The following is a 14,288-nucleotide window of genomic DNA, read 5'->3' as shown; positions in this document are numbered from 1 at the left end:
GGCTCAGTCGATTAAGCAGCTGCCTTCAGCTCAGGTCATGATCCCTGCGACCTACAATCAAGTCCAAGATCAGGCTTCTTGCTTGGCGGGGAGCCTGCTTCTCCCTCTGCCTCTGCCTGCCACTCTGCCTGCCTGTGCTCGCTTGCTCTCTCTCTGACAAATAAATAAATACAATCTTAAAAAAAAGAGAAGTTAAACATGTATTATATTCTGCAGCCATATATTTACCTAAAAGAAATGAAAGTTTATGTCCATACAAAGGCTCATAGCAATTTTATTTGTAATAGTCCAAGACTGTTAACGACCCAAATGACCAGGGCACCTGGGTGGCTCAGTCGTTAAGCATCTGCCTTTAGCAGGGTCCTGGGATTGAGCCCTTCGTTGGGCTCCTTGCTCCCCAGGAGGCCTGCTTCTTCCTCCCTGAGTTCCTCTGCTTGTATTCCCTCTCTTGCTGTCTCTCTATCAAATAAATAAATAAAATCTTAAAAAAGAAAGAAAGATACCCAAATGTCCATCAGCAGGTGAATGGATAAATAAATTACGGTGCATCTCAGCAATAAAAATAAACTGTTGACACATGTAACATGGGTGAATATCAAAATGATTATGCTGAGTGAAAGATGCCAGCTGAAAAAGACATAAACTCTGTGATTCAATTTACATAAAGTTCTAAAAACTGTAGACTCATCTATAGTGACAAGTAGCAGATCAGTGGTTGCCTGGGAAATGGCAAGAGGTAGTGAGAAAGCATCAGAGGGAGCGACCTTGATGGTGTATAAGAAAACTTTTAAGGGTAATGTGTATGTTCTTGGCTACGGTGATGGTTTCACAGGTGTATACATATGTCAAAACTTTGTATGCATATGTCAAATAAATGTACTTAATTTTACATTAACTATACCTCAGTACAGCTTTAAAAAAAAAAAGATTTATTTAGTTAGGTAGACAGAGAGCATGCAAGAGGGGGGAGGGGCAGAGGGAAAGGGATAGAAATCCTCAAGCAGACCCCACTGAGTGTGGAGCCTGACACAGGGCTAGATCCCAGGACCCTGAACCAAAACCAAGAGTTGGTGGCTTAACTGACTGAGCCATCCAGAAGCCCCCTCAATACAGCACTTTTTTTTTTTTTTTAAGATTTTTATTTATTTATTTGACAGAGAGAGATCACAAGTAGGCAGAGAGGCAGGCAGAGAGAGAGGAAAGGAAGCAGGCTCCCCGCTGAGCAGAGAGCCCGATGTGGGGCTCGATCCCAGGACCCTGAGATCATGACCTGAGCCAAAGGCAGAGAGGCTCTAACCCCCTGAGCCACCTAGGTGCCCCAATACAGCACTTTTTAAAAAAATGTATTTACAGGGCACCTGGGTGGCTCAGTGGGTTAAAGCCTCTACCTTTGGCTCTGGTCCTGGGATGGAGCCCCGAATAGGGCTCTCTGCTCAGCAGAAAGCCTGCTTCCCCTCTCTCTCTGCCTGCCTCTCTGCCTACTTGTGATCTGTCAAATAAATAAATAAAATCTTTTAAAAAATAAATAAAGTAAAAATAAAAATAAAAATAAAAAATAAAATGTATTCTCAGGGCACCTGGTGGCTCAGTTGGTTAAACATCTACCTTCTATTCAGGTCATAATCCCAGGGTTCTGGGATGGAGGCCCACATTGGGCTCCCTGCTCAACAGAGAGTCAGCTTCTCTCTCTCCCTCTGCCTGTCACTCCCCCTGCTTGTGCTCTCTCCCTCTTTCTCTCTGTCAAATAAATAAATAAAATCTTTAGGGGCGCCTGGGTGGCTCAGTGGGTTAAGCCTCTGCCTTTGGCTCAGGTCATGATCCTGGGGTCCTGGGATCGAGCACCGCATCGGGCTCTCTGCTCAGCAGGGAGCCTGTTTCCCTTCCTCTCTCTCTGCCTTCCTCTCTCTCTGCCTGCCTTTCAGCCTACTTGTGATCTCTCTCTGTCAGATTAATTAATTAATTAATTAAATTTAAAAAAACAAATAAAATCTTTAAACAAAAAATCTAAAGTAAATAAAAATTAAAAAGAGTACCTGACAAAAAAGATTTATAAATGTATTCTCAAGGACAAAATGGAAACATCAAAAGCTACAGTTGTTCTATTACTGCCTCACAAACAACTAGTGTTAGATCAATGCCAAGTGTAAGAGAAATGCCTATGGGGAATGGGAAGGAACTCAGTGCATTACAAGGGTTATGAGTGCAGACAAAGCAGTGCAGGATTTGGACGGGGTTGCTGGGGGTGGTGGAAGGAGGCTCTCTGAGAAGAGCAGAGCTCAAAGCTTAGGCAAAGGCGCACCATGCCTTTCATAGAACAGGAAAACATGCACTCAAACTCATCAACCACATAAAAGGTACCTTCCATATGCCAAGTCCTGTACTGGGCACTCACCACACTTCACCCCATTCAACTCTCTCAGGAATACCTAGTATTATCCCCATTTCACAGGTAAAGAAATTACAGGCTCAGGAAGGTCAACATTCAAAGTGAGGGCTGGCCCATCCCAAAGTCTATGCCTTCTGTTTCTGCTGTGCAACACTCCATCCAATCAAAGGAAGCAAAAGTCCACTTTAAATGATATATAAGCACAAAAATATTTAAGTGTTTATACATGTTTTTACTTCTTACTACTGGAGATCAGTGTGGATTTTAACTTCCCTTCATCGGGGTCTGCAGAAGTGTCAGCGTGGTCTGGTGCCTCCGAGGGTGGACCCCCCTCCTCTTCCTGGGAGAGTGGGAGGTGATATAGAAGGTCACCGGGTAGAGAGGAGGTAGTGTATGTGCTCGTTTACATACCCAGACTGGCTGGGAAGTGAGAAGCACGTGCCACCACAATGTACACACACAGATGGAAGTGTTTACCTTCTCCCTGCCAAGTTCAAGCATCGGCCACCCACAGTAAAGTGCTGGGCAATGGGGGGGCCAGATCGACGAGGGTACCATCAACTCCGTTGAGACCCCTCAGACCCAGGAAGATGCATTTTACATTTAGCTGGTTTGGACACATGCCAGGTACCTTGCTAGACATTTCTGCAAACTTGGACCCCCTCCTCCTCCCCGCACACCTCCCATACCCCCGGCAATGAGGAGGTACAAGTCTGTTTTGCACCTGAGCAATCTGGGGGAAGGAACATGCCCAAGGTCACAGGGCTAATATGTGGTGAAGTCCTCACGTAGAGTCTTAGCCAACAATTAAGATGGCATTCAACAAAAAACTGCAACACAGAAAACATAAGAGACTAGGAAATACCAGAGAATGTCCTGTGTAGTAAGAGTACATACTGCTAGCGAAACTCTTTTAGATTTACTTAAGCATATGTGATCCTGGTTCACAACATAAGTGTATTGGTACGTGACCCACAGTCAAAAAAACTTTGTTGACCACTGCTACGGACCAGTTCCTTGTATCACAGAGGACTGCTCACAAAAATCCCTCCTTTGGGGCCCCTGACTAGCTCAGTCAGTAGACCATGTGAGTCTTGATCTTGGGATCATGAGTTCAAGCCCCACGGTGGGTGTAGAGATTACTTTAGAAAATAAATAAAATAAAGGAAAAATTGATTTGCCATTGCTTTCAAGCATGATAGGCCTCTAGGATCTGATATAGATCATGTATATTTAAAAAAAAAAAATCTCGCGCCTGTGTGGCTCAGTGGGTTATAGTCTCTGCCTTCGGCTCGGGTCATGATCCCAGGGTCCTGGGATCAAGTCCCACATCGGGCTCTCTGCTGCTGCCTACCTCTCTGCCTACTTGTGATCTCTGTCTGTCAAATAAATAAATTTAAAAATCTTAAAAAAAAAAAAAACCTCTCCTCTTATCATCTCCCACCTCCCCTTAAGTATCTCTGCTTCTGAAACCCTGTGGGGTTTCCCAGAGGCTCTCACCCACTCTGGGAGTGATAGCAGGGAACACACATCAGGAAATGCAGCACCCAGCTAGCCTCCTGGCCACCTGGCTCTCCCCACTAAACTTTCCCTGTGCATCACCGCTTGTTCAAGAATATCCTGAGAGGGCACCTGGGTGGCTCAGTGGGTTTAAGCCTCTGCCTTCGGCTCAGGTCATGATCCCAGGGTCCTAGGATCGAGTCCCACATCAGGCTCTCTGCTCAGCGGGGAGCCTGCTTCCTTGTGATCTCTCTGTCAAATAAATAAATAAAATCTTAAAAAAAAAAAAAAAAAAAAAAGAATATCCTGAGAAAGGTGAAAGGAAGAGAATGAAGGATGAGCCCTACAGGCTAAGGGCTAACACTTTTCAATCACAAAGGAACCACAGGATTTGGGCCTGGAGATGGAATCCCGGGGAAGGCCCTTTCAAAGTGTCAGCGGGAGTGGAGGAAGTTGCTGGGAGAGGTGAAATTGACCAGAGGGCCGTTTGTTCAGTTTCATAAAGGTGGCCTGATCCTCTGCCAAGTGTTGCAGGGGGCTGAGACACAGGCTGCAGACACAAAGAAAGATTCATTCCTTAGCGATTAGAGGAGAAAACAGACAAAAAAAAACCCTGACAATTACAGTGCCCTGTTACAGAGGTGTTCACGGGCTCATAGAGAGGACTCCCTGGAGAAAAAGCTGAGTCTTATAGAAAAGGAGGTGGAAAGAGATGAATGAAGGAAAGGTTGTGCCAGAAAGAGATTCTGGCTTTCCGGGAGTTTAAGGAATGTAGTTTAAAGACAAGAAAAGGCTGCACACTGTCTAGTGACTTCCTTCCCACAGCATTTAGAATAAAATCCAAACACCTTCTTTCTGCAAAGGCCCTACATGGGCCACCTTCTCGTCCTGTGCCCTGTTCATCCTCCCTACTAGTTCCCTATCCTGTTAATTACAGGATAGTTCCCTATCCTGTAGCCACACTGGCCTTCTGGTTCCTCACCCTGGACATCCAACTCCCTCCACCTGAAAGGCCTCCCTTAGCTTTCTTCCCACTCACCCCAGCAGCAATTTTACCTCCTCTCAGCTGAATCAGACCCCATCACTTCCTGACAACCCTGTCTTTTTTTTTTTTTAAGGATTTATTTATTTGACAGAGAGGGAACATAAGCAGAGGGAATGGGAGAGGGAGAAGCAGGCTTCCCGCCCAGGAGGGAGCCCGATGAAGGATCCCAGGACCCTGGGATCATGACCTGAACCAAAGACAGGTGCTTAAAGACTGAGCCACCCAGGCGCCCCAACTCTGTGTCTTAATAGTACTTATCACTGGGAGCACCTGGGTGGCTCAGCTGGTTAAGCCACCAACTCTTGATTTTGGCTCAGGTCATGGTCTCAGGGTCATGAGATTAAGCACAACATCTGGGCTCCTCAGTGACTGGGCAATGTGCTTAAGATTCTCTCCCTAATATAAACAAATCTTTTTTTTTTTTTTTTTTTGGTTAAGATTTTACTTGACAGAGAGAGAGAGATCACAAGTATGCAGAAAGGCAGACAGAGAGAAAGGGGGAAGCAGGCTCCCCGATGAGCAGAGATCCAGATGTGGGGCTCGAGCCCAGGACCCTGAGATCATGACCTGAGCCGAAGGCAGAGGCTTAACCCACTGAGCCACTCAGGCACCCCTCATGTAAATAAATCTTAAAGAAAAAAATACTTATCACTATACAAAACTATCTTTTTACTTTATACATTTGTCTTGTCTGTTTACTTGTTTATTGTCTGTACCACATATACCCAGGCAAACTATAAAGCATGTGGCACGAGTCCAATAAATATCTTTGAATAGCTTTGTTGATAGAGAAGTCTGTTAGCTCCCAGCAAACAAAAACTGCAACAAAGAAAACAGAAGAGACGGGAAATACCAGAGTACATCAAGTATAATAGGAGTATATACTGCTAGCGAAATTCTTCCAAGTTTACTTACACATATGTAGGGCTGGTTCACAATATAAACACATTTTTTTATTGTGGACTATGGTCAAAACTATTTTGTCAACCACTACTAGACTCTGCTACTTCATGAATGAGATGCTGGGAAGTCTGCATTTTGCTTTGAAAGCCATGAGGGAATCACTAAGGATTTTAAGGGGAGACTAACATGTTCAGATTTACACTTCAAGAGGTTCACTCCAGAAACAGACCCCCTGGGGGGGGTCAGTGGGGAGATAGTGAAGGGGTCTAGAATAAGTCACTGTGCCATAAAAATTATACTGAGCCAAAGATACTGAAGTCCCTTATTTCCCTAAAGCAGAGCCTCCCAAAAGAACTCAATTGCCATAAATCTCCTTCTTAGAAGCAACTCTCATCTTCTGTTGGGTGAAGATTGAGATTGAGACAGAAGTTGGCACCACACCCAAACAGACATGGTCCCCAAACTCTCCTATCTCCCAGCTGTTCTCCTGTGGGCCCATTTATCTTTCCAAAAAGTCATTTATTTTTCCATAAATGCCCTTTCCCCAACTCCCTTCCAAGAAGTCACTCATTCTCCCAGAACTGACCTCCGTCCCCTCCTTATCCTCTATTAAGATAGTAATAAGGCCAGAAATCTAAGCACCTCTTTTTTTTTTTTTAAGTTTATTTATTTAAGTTCTACTCCCAGCAGATCGAGTCACATGCTCTTCCAACTGAGCCAGCCAGACACCCCTCTAAACACCTAAATTGCACTTTCTGTGAACTCTCATGCATTAGTACATAATTAAATCTGGTTTTCTCTTGTTAACCCACCTTTTGTCAGTTTAATTTGCAGGCTCTCAATTCAGAACTTAAGAGAATAGAGGGAAAGTTTTTCCTTTCCTCACAGCACTTAGGTTATTCTAGAACACAAATAAGAAATGAAAGAACTAAGGCACAGACAGTGGAAATGGTCAGAAGGAACAGATCTGTGAGAAGTTCAAACTGACTCAATAGTATTTAGTGATCCCCTGGACACATATGACAAGGGAGAAAGAAGTCCCAAGTTCCCAAGCTGGCAGAGCAAGCTAACAAGGGCCCATTCACAAAGAGGGTAAAGGGAAAGAGGCTGAACGGGCATTTAAAGTTGTGGGTTCTGGGGTGCCTGTCTGCCGGCAGCTCAGGTCAGATAAGGATCCGGCGCCTGGGGAGAACAGTAACAAGAGGTCACCGGCAGGTCTAGAACTGGGAATGAAGGTTGCTGAGGCCATTCGTGCCTCAATGGCTGGTTTTCCCCCTAATCTCGTTGCCTGGGGGTGAGGGAATTTGTGAGAGGTTTTAGCCTTGGCCACCAAGAACTGGCTCAAACCAGCCAGCTCCAACCTATTACCACCCAGCACTTCTCACTCACTAACCACTGCATAGCACAGAGGGTCACCTCAATCCTCAAGGCGCTAACCTGTATCTTTTCCAGATGTAAAAACTGAGGCCTCAATGCTTACCGCAATAAATACTCAATAGATGTTTGTTGGTTGGGATAACTGCATGAAAGTGACTAAGCAGAACTGGAAGCTTAATTAACTGAAGCTTTAAAAAGAAACTTCCTATCTGACACTGGCCCAGATCAGCACTTGAGTATCAAGAGTATGAGCTTTCTGCCTAGGTAGTTTATCTACTGCGGTGAGGGACACTGAACATACCTTACCTATCTTGCACTGTACTTGTGAGCTCCCCAATTTTCCAAATACCCTGGCTTTGTAACCAGACTGCTTGGAAATCCCAGGGAGACTCAACCACCCAAGGAACAGCATTATGAACAGGGGCCATGGAACTGGACCTACAAGCTAATTACTTCATCAGTAACTGGCAGATCTCTGTCAAAAACCAACAGGCCTTATAAATACACAAGGAAGGGAAAGACGCATCAGTGCCCTGAGTATGTGGCCGTCTGGGGGCCACACCTGGCTGGTCTGTGGGTTGGGAATGTTCACAGCAAAGAAGGAACCAGAGATCAGGAAAATGGAACTCAAGACCTGACACAGTTCTAACAGGGTTAGCCTTACCTTCTTAAGCTCACGTGGTCTCTCAGGAGAATAAGGAGACATCACAGGACACACAATTTATAAATTCTGAAATAGTATACAACTGAGAACTATTCTAATTAAGGAATGGTTGCCGAGAGCTGACACCTTTGAGTGGGTCCACAATGGGAAAATCAAACAGATTTAATGAAAAATTAGGAAAACACAGTGGCAAAGTGATGGCAAGTGGAATGGTTTAAATAGTACTGGGATAGTAACAAACTGGGGTTCAAGTCCCAGTCTGCCACGTACCAGCTATGTGACCCCATATATGCTCCCTGGCCCATGAGGCCTTACCTATCAGTCTGTGTAGACATGTGAACCCACTCTTCTTTCTTTTTTTACCCCAGCCCAGGTGATGAGAGGGCCTTCTGTGGAATGTAGCTGTTGTGAGAAGCTCACATGGCCTTAAGGGAAAGCTAGAATTTCTTTGCTATTAGTATTCTGTGGGGTCATCCAAGGCTTAAGCTTCTATTTACTTATGCTTTTAGGAAGAGGCCTCTGGTTTGTTTCTCTTTGCAACATTATCTGTGAACCTTTACATTTCTGATCAATGGAACTACTTATACATTCAAGACTCAGGAGCTCAGGGGTGCCTGGCTGGCTCTGTGGATATGCCACTCTTGATCTCCAGGGTCATGAGCTCAAGTCCTACATTAGATATAGAGTCTATTTAATTAAAAAAAAAAAAAAAAAAAAAGACCCAGGAGCTCAGGGAGAAATTCCATCCTAATAAGAATTAAATATATGCGGGCACCTGGGTGGCTCAGTGGGGTAAGCCTCTGCCTTCAGCTCAGGTCATGATCTCAGGGTCTTGGGATTGAGCTCTGCATCGGGCTCTCTGCTCAGCAGGAAGCCTGCTTCCCTCCCTCCCTGCCTGCTTCTCTGCCTACTTGGGATATCCCTATCAAATAAATAAATAAAATTTTTTTAAAAAAGAAATATATGAATAATGTCATTAATAATATGCAAAAATCATACAGATTCATTGCCCATTTGATCAACTACTTAGTAAGAAGAATTAAATATAAACTGAACATATATTTTCAAAGGCATGAAAGTTTTTGAAGGTGGCTTTTATTTATATGTGAAGACTAAATCTTTCTCTATGAAATTCTTTCACATCACAGTGGTAGGTCACTAAAGAAAAATCCCATATATGAATATTTCCTTAATATATATATTCAGTAACTTTCTAATGTGTGCTAACTTACTAATGCTCCTGCAAGCAGAAAACATTCCTGTGAACTTCTCTTTTTTAATGCTTTGAGAATGATCCAGGTTGGTTATCTGTGGTCCTCCATCCTATGCCCTGAGAAACTGAGCTGGAGTCTTCCCCAAAGGTCCTCCAGAGGAAAAAGTCGACTGCATCCTGCACGACTTAGGCCAGGAGTGAAAAGCCCACTTGTCTTGAGTGTCAGAGCAAACCAGGGAAAGCCACCATTACAAGACATACTGAAAGCTTTCACAGAAGAGGAAGAAAGAAAAGGTTAAAAAAAAAAATTAAGGATGAATAAAGGATGCAAAGAAAGTGATAAAAATGAGCAGGAAAGATTGATATGAGGTCAGGGGACGGATGGAAGCAGAGGGTAAACAGAGAGACACGCAGTCAGCTGGGGATTGAAAAAGATGGTCTTTTAAACTGAGAACTACATCCCTTATCCGGAACTCTAGAACTTAGTTTCTGCTTCCTTTTTCCCCATCAGACTACCCTATGTCTGTTCTGATACGAAAATGGGAGCGATGTAGAAGTAGAGAATAGAAGATAGAAGTAGATAGAAGTAGAAGAATAGAAGTAGATAGAAGTAGATAGATAGAAGTAGAGAATCAAGATTCCAGGGGCGCCTGGGTGGCTCAGTGGGTTAAGCCGCTGCCTTCGGCTCAGGTCATGATCTCAGGGTCCTGGGGTCGAGTCCCGCATCGGGCTCTCTGCTCAGCAGGGAGCCTGCTTCCCCTCTCTCTCTCTGTCTGCCTCTCCGTCTACTTGTGATTTCTCTCTATCAAATAAATAAAATCTTTTAAAAAAAAAAAAAAAAAAGATTCCATAATACCCTGAATCACTGAAACATGTTTACAAAACATCCAATATAAAACTATGCTTTCAGGGAGCTTGGGTGGTACAGTTGGTTGAGCATCCAACCCCTTGTTTCAGCTTAGGCTGTTATCATCTCAGAGTCATGAGATCAAGCCCTGTGGCTCCAGGCAGAGGCAGCTTAAGACTATCTCCTGGGCGCCTGGGTGGCTCAGTGGGTTAAAGCCTCTGCCTTCGGCTCAGGTCTATGATCCCAGGGTCCTGGGATTGAGCCCCGTATCGGGCTCTTTGCTCGGTGGGGAGCCTGCTTCCTCCTGCCTCTCTGCCTACTCTGTCAAATAAATAAATAAATAAATCTTTAAAAAAAAAAAAAAAACACTCTCTCTCCTTCTCCCTCTGCCCCTCCCCCTCATTCACACACACCTGTGCCATATGTATTTAAACAAACACTGTGCCTAAGGTGTGACTTTGGTCACATCGTTTTTTTACTGTTCTATATTTAATCTATTTCAACTCTTCTGTATCTCTGTATTTCCAGAGCCACAGGAAACCCAAGAGATTAGGCATAGTCAGGGCTGTCACCAAGCCAACCCTTTTTGGACAAGGCAGAATTACAAGGAAATGGATTTACATATCCATGAACTTGACCTTCTCCTAAACCTTACTCAGGTCTAACTCGTATTGTGGCTGCAGAAAAGTCCTAGCACTTCAGAGCCACAGTGTCACTACCTATCCCCACTTACTCCCAAGGAACAAAGAGAGGATGAATTCACTAACAATTTTTAAATTACTTTAAGGAAGGAAAAAAAGCTGACACTCATGATTAATAGCTGCACACCAGTGGTTTCACTGCTTTCGTACCCGTCAGGGAACTATCACCTGCTGACCGTTGATTTTTCGTTTCTCCAGTAACCACCTGTACTGTCACTTCCTCAGACCCTAAGAGAGTTCACAGGCTGCAGTGGAAGCAAGACCACACCTTGGCTGGACTGTGGATGAGCAGCTGTCTTAGTCAAGTTTCCCCTAAACTTTGGGGAGAGGGACTTTGGGAAAAAACAATTTCACTTTTTGATCAAATATCTTTTATTTTTTTAATTAAAAGATTTTATTTGAGTGAGAGAGAGATAGCGTGTGCACAAGTGGGGTGGGGGCAGAGGGAGCAGCAGACTCCCCACCAAGCAGGGAGCCCACAGGACTCTATCCCAGGACCCAGAGAACATGACCTGAGCCAAAAGCAAACACTTAACCAACTGAGCCACCCAGGTGCCCTATATGATCTTTATTTATTTGACAGAGAGAGAGAGAGAGATCACAAGTAGGCAGAGGCAGGCAGGCAGAGAGGCAGGGAGACAGGCTCCCTGCTGAGCCGGGAGTCCAATATGGGACTTGATCCCAGGACCCTGAGATCACCACCTGAGCCAATGGCAGAGGCTTAACGCACTGGACCACCCAGGGCCTCCACCCCCACCCCACATATGATCTTTTAATTACTTTCTTTTTTTTTAAGATTTTATTTATTTATTTGAGAGAGAATGAGTGAGAGAGAGCATGAGAGAGGAGAAGGTCGAAGGGAGAAGCAGACTCTCCAAGGAGCTGGGAGCCCGATGCGGGACTCGATCCTGGAAGTCCGGGATCATGACCTGAGCCGAAGGCAGTCGCTCAACCAACTGAGCCACCCAGGCGCCCCTTTTATTTTATTTTTAAAGATTTTATTTATTTATTTGAGAGAGAAAGAGTATGAGAAGGGGGAGGGTCAGAGGGAGAAGCAGACTCCCTGCCAAGCAGGGAGGCGCCCCTTTTAATTGCTTTCTTGTTACTGCAATTTTTTAAAAGACTTTATTTATTTATTTGACAGACAGAGATCACAAGTAAGCAGAGAAGCAGGCAGAGAGAGAGGGGGTAGGCAGGCTCCCAGCTGAGCAGGGAGTCCGATGTGGGACTGGATCCCAGGACCCTGGGATCATGACCCGGGCTGAAGGCAGAGGCTTTAACCCACTGAGTCACCCAAGCGCCCCTTGTTTCTGCAATTTTTAAAGCACAGTAATTTACTAAAGATTTAAATCCCATGTGTCTAAAAACAATCATTGTATTTGCTGCAATTGTTTTTAATGGCTTATTTATTGCCTCCCCTCTCTGGAGTTTTAACTGGAGTGAGGAGATTGAGGGGGAGACCTCACCTTATGTCTGATTAACTACCCTACCAATGGGGGTTGAGAGGTGCCCATATATGTCCTTAATAGAACCAATCTGCCAAAGAGCACTCCAACTATTCATGAATAAAAGCTGGAGCGCAAGCCAGAGAAGTGCAATTTAAGTTTCACCTTAGCTGCAATAAGTTTTCAAATTTTGCACACCGTGGCAAAATTTACAAGGTCTTCAGTTTAAAAATAAGATCCGAAGTTCCTTCTAAGACTAAGGGAAATGAAATTCACACTATCCATTTTGAATCTACCTTCTTTTGCACAGTTCCTGATAAATCCCTTTGCAACTTACCAGGTGATACTAGTCAGTCCTGCATCCCACCTGCTGGGGTAGATCTCTGAACAACAGAACAAGCCCCAGGTCTCCACTAAGCAAAGGCATTAAATCAAGTCCATAAGGAAGGAAGAGGGGGAAGAGTGTTTATCAAAGAAATGCTTTGTTCAGGGCACCTGGGTGGCTCAGTTTGTTAAGTGTCTGTCTGCCTTCAGCTCAGGTCATGATCCTAGATTTCCTGCTCAGTGGGGAGTCTCCTTCTCCCACTGACCCTCCCCCCACCTTTGTGTTTTCTCTCAAATAAATCAATAAAATCTTCAAAAATAAAAAAATGATATCTTTCTTTAAAAAAAAAAAAAAGAAATGCTTTGTTCACAATTCAAAATGTAGCGTATCCACCTTTCCTCAGAGTAAGAGTCCCTTTCCCTCCACATTCCTTTTCTTTCATTTGAGAGTAGGTAAATGTAAATTTTACCAAAATAAACACAGGATTCCAATGCAACATGTGCCCAGGGCCTATCAGAAATTGAGATGACCCTCTGGTGACACCTGAGGTCCCAGGAATTAAAGTCATAAGTCCTGGCCTCCACCCTCAACCCAACTCCCCAGGATCCTATCAGTTGTCAGGACATTATCAGGGACAGTTGTTGCTAGAGCTGCTGACTGAGGAAAGAATCTGCCACTCTAGAAAGTGAATGCTCTGGTAAGAGATTCTGCATTCATGCCTAAACCCCAAAATCAAAGTCAAGGATACGTGGAAAGAACAGGAACTTGAGGTAACAGAGGAAGTCTTGAGAACAGACCACCTATATACAGCAGGCGGAGAGCTTCAGTAAAGTCTGCAGGAACAAATAATCATCTGTCGCTCCTCTTACCACATAAATATACTCAACGCTTTTATAGCAAGATTCCAGGATGATCCCAAGAACTCACGATGGATGATTTTATTACTGAAGTAATGAAAAGCATCCCTTACAGAGGAGTTTGCCTTTAGGTTAGGAGCATTCAAGACTGGGCTCTGGGGAAGCCCTTTGTTCAGGAAATCCCACCCCTCAGGCAAAGCTTTACTTCCATTTCAATTTCAAGTCCTCAACTCAAATCAAATTTTGAAAGCGTCCCCCCTTAAGGAACTGCAGAAAAAGTAAGCAGGTCCTTTGCATTCCAAGGAATGTCTCGGGCCCTCAGAACTATCCAATTACAGGGCTTTTCTTCCCAGATACAGTCACTTTTCTTTTTTTAAAAGAGTATCATACATGCGCCCTATTGTGTGTCTACCATTTCAAATATCTTCCAAATACATCCCCATTCTGAATCTCTAGAGTCTTCTAAGAATCTAGAAGGAACTAACGAAAGCAATTTGAATAATAACAAAGCGACTGAACAATTTAATTACCAAAGGTAGCTCTAGAGACTCCAACAAAAGGGTTGAAAGCCTTTATCTACAAAACCGTGGCCACGTGCTCAACTGTGGGACCAATTATGGGAAGTGCAGAAGAAAGTAGCACACAGGTGCACACGCCAATTTAAGCAAATGGGGAATCAGCCTAAGTCCTCTTCGGAGAAAGGATGCTATGAAAAAATGTGACTTAGAAAGCTTCTTTCTCATCTATCAGGCTCGAGGTTTAGTTAACTTTCTTCCCTTTAAAACACACACACACACACACACACACCCCTTTCTTCCCTTTCTGATTAACTGAAAGTAGCACCTACCCCCACACAAAATAATGGCAATTTCCTCTGGAGAAAGTCTTTGAATGGGAATTTAAAGTTCAATTGAATTTTTAATGAAAGTTCTCCCAAATCAACAGTCACAAAGGTAGTTTTACCCCCTCCCCCGCAATTTCTTCTAAGTGAAATTTTTAGAAGTTAGTGCCTTCTCTAGGTAGCC

At 44.0% G+C, this 14,288-nt stretch overlaps 1 protein-coding gene across 1 annotated transcript in view; it reads right to left on the bottom strand.

Annotated features, from left to right (window-relative positions):
- Window positions 1-14,288, bottom strand: part of RRAGD (Ras related GTP binding D) — a 42,428-nt gene that overhangs the window by 26,758 nt on the left and 1,382 nt on the right. The gene's annotated exons all lie outside the window — the stretch shown is intronic.

This window comes from Mustela lutreola, chromosome 6, assembly GCF_030435805.1.
Source record: "Mustela lutreola isolate mMusLut2 chromosome 6, mMusLut2.pri, whole genome shotgun sequence".
Taxonomy (NCBI): Eukaryota; Metazoa; Chordata; class Mammalia; order Carnivora; family Mustelidae; genus Mustela; species Mustela lutreola.
This window is presented reverse-complemented; position numbering and strand designations above follow the sequence as displayed.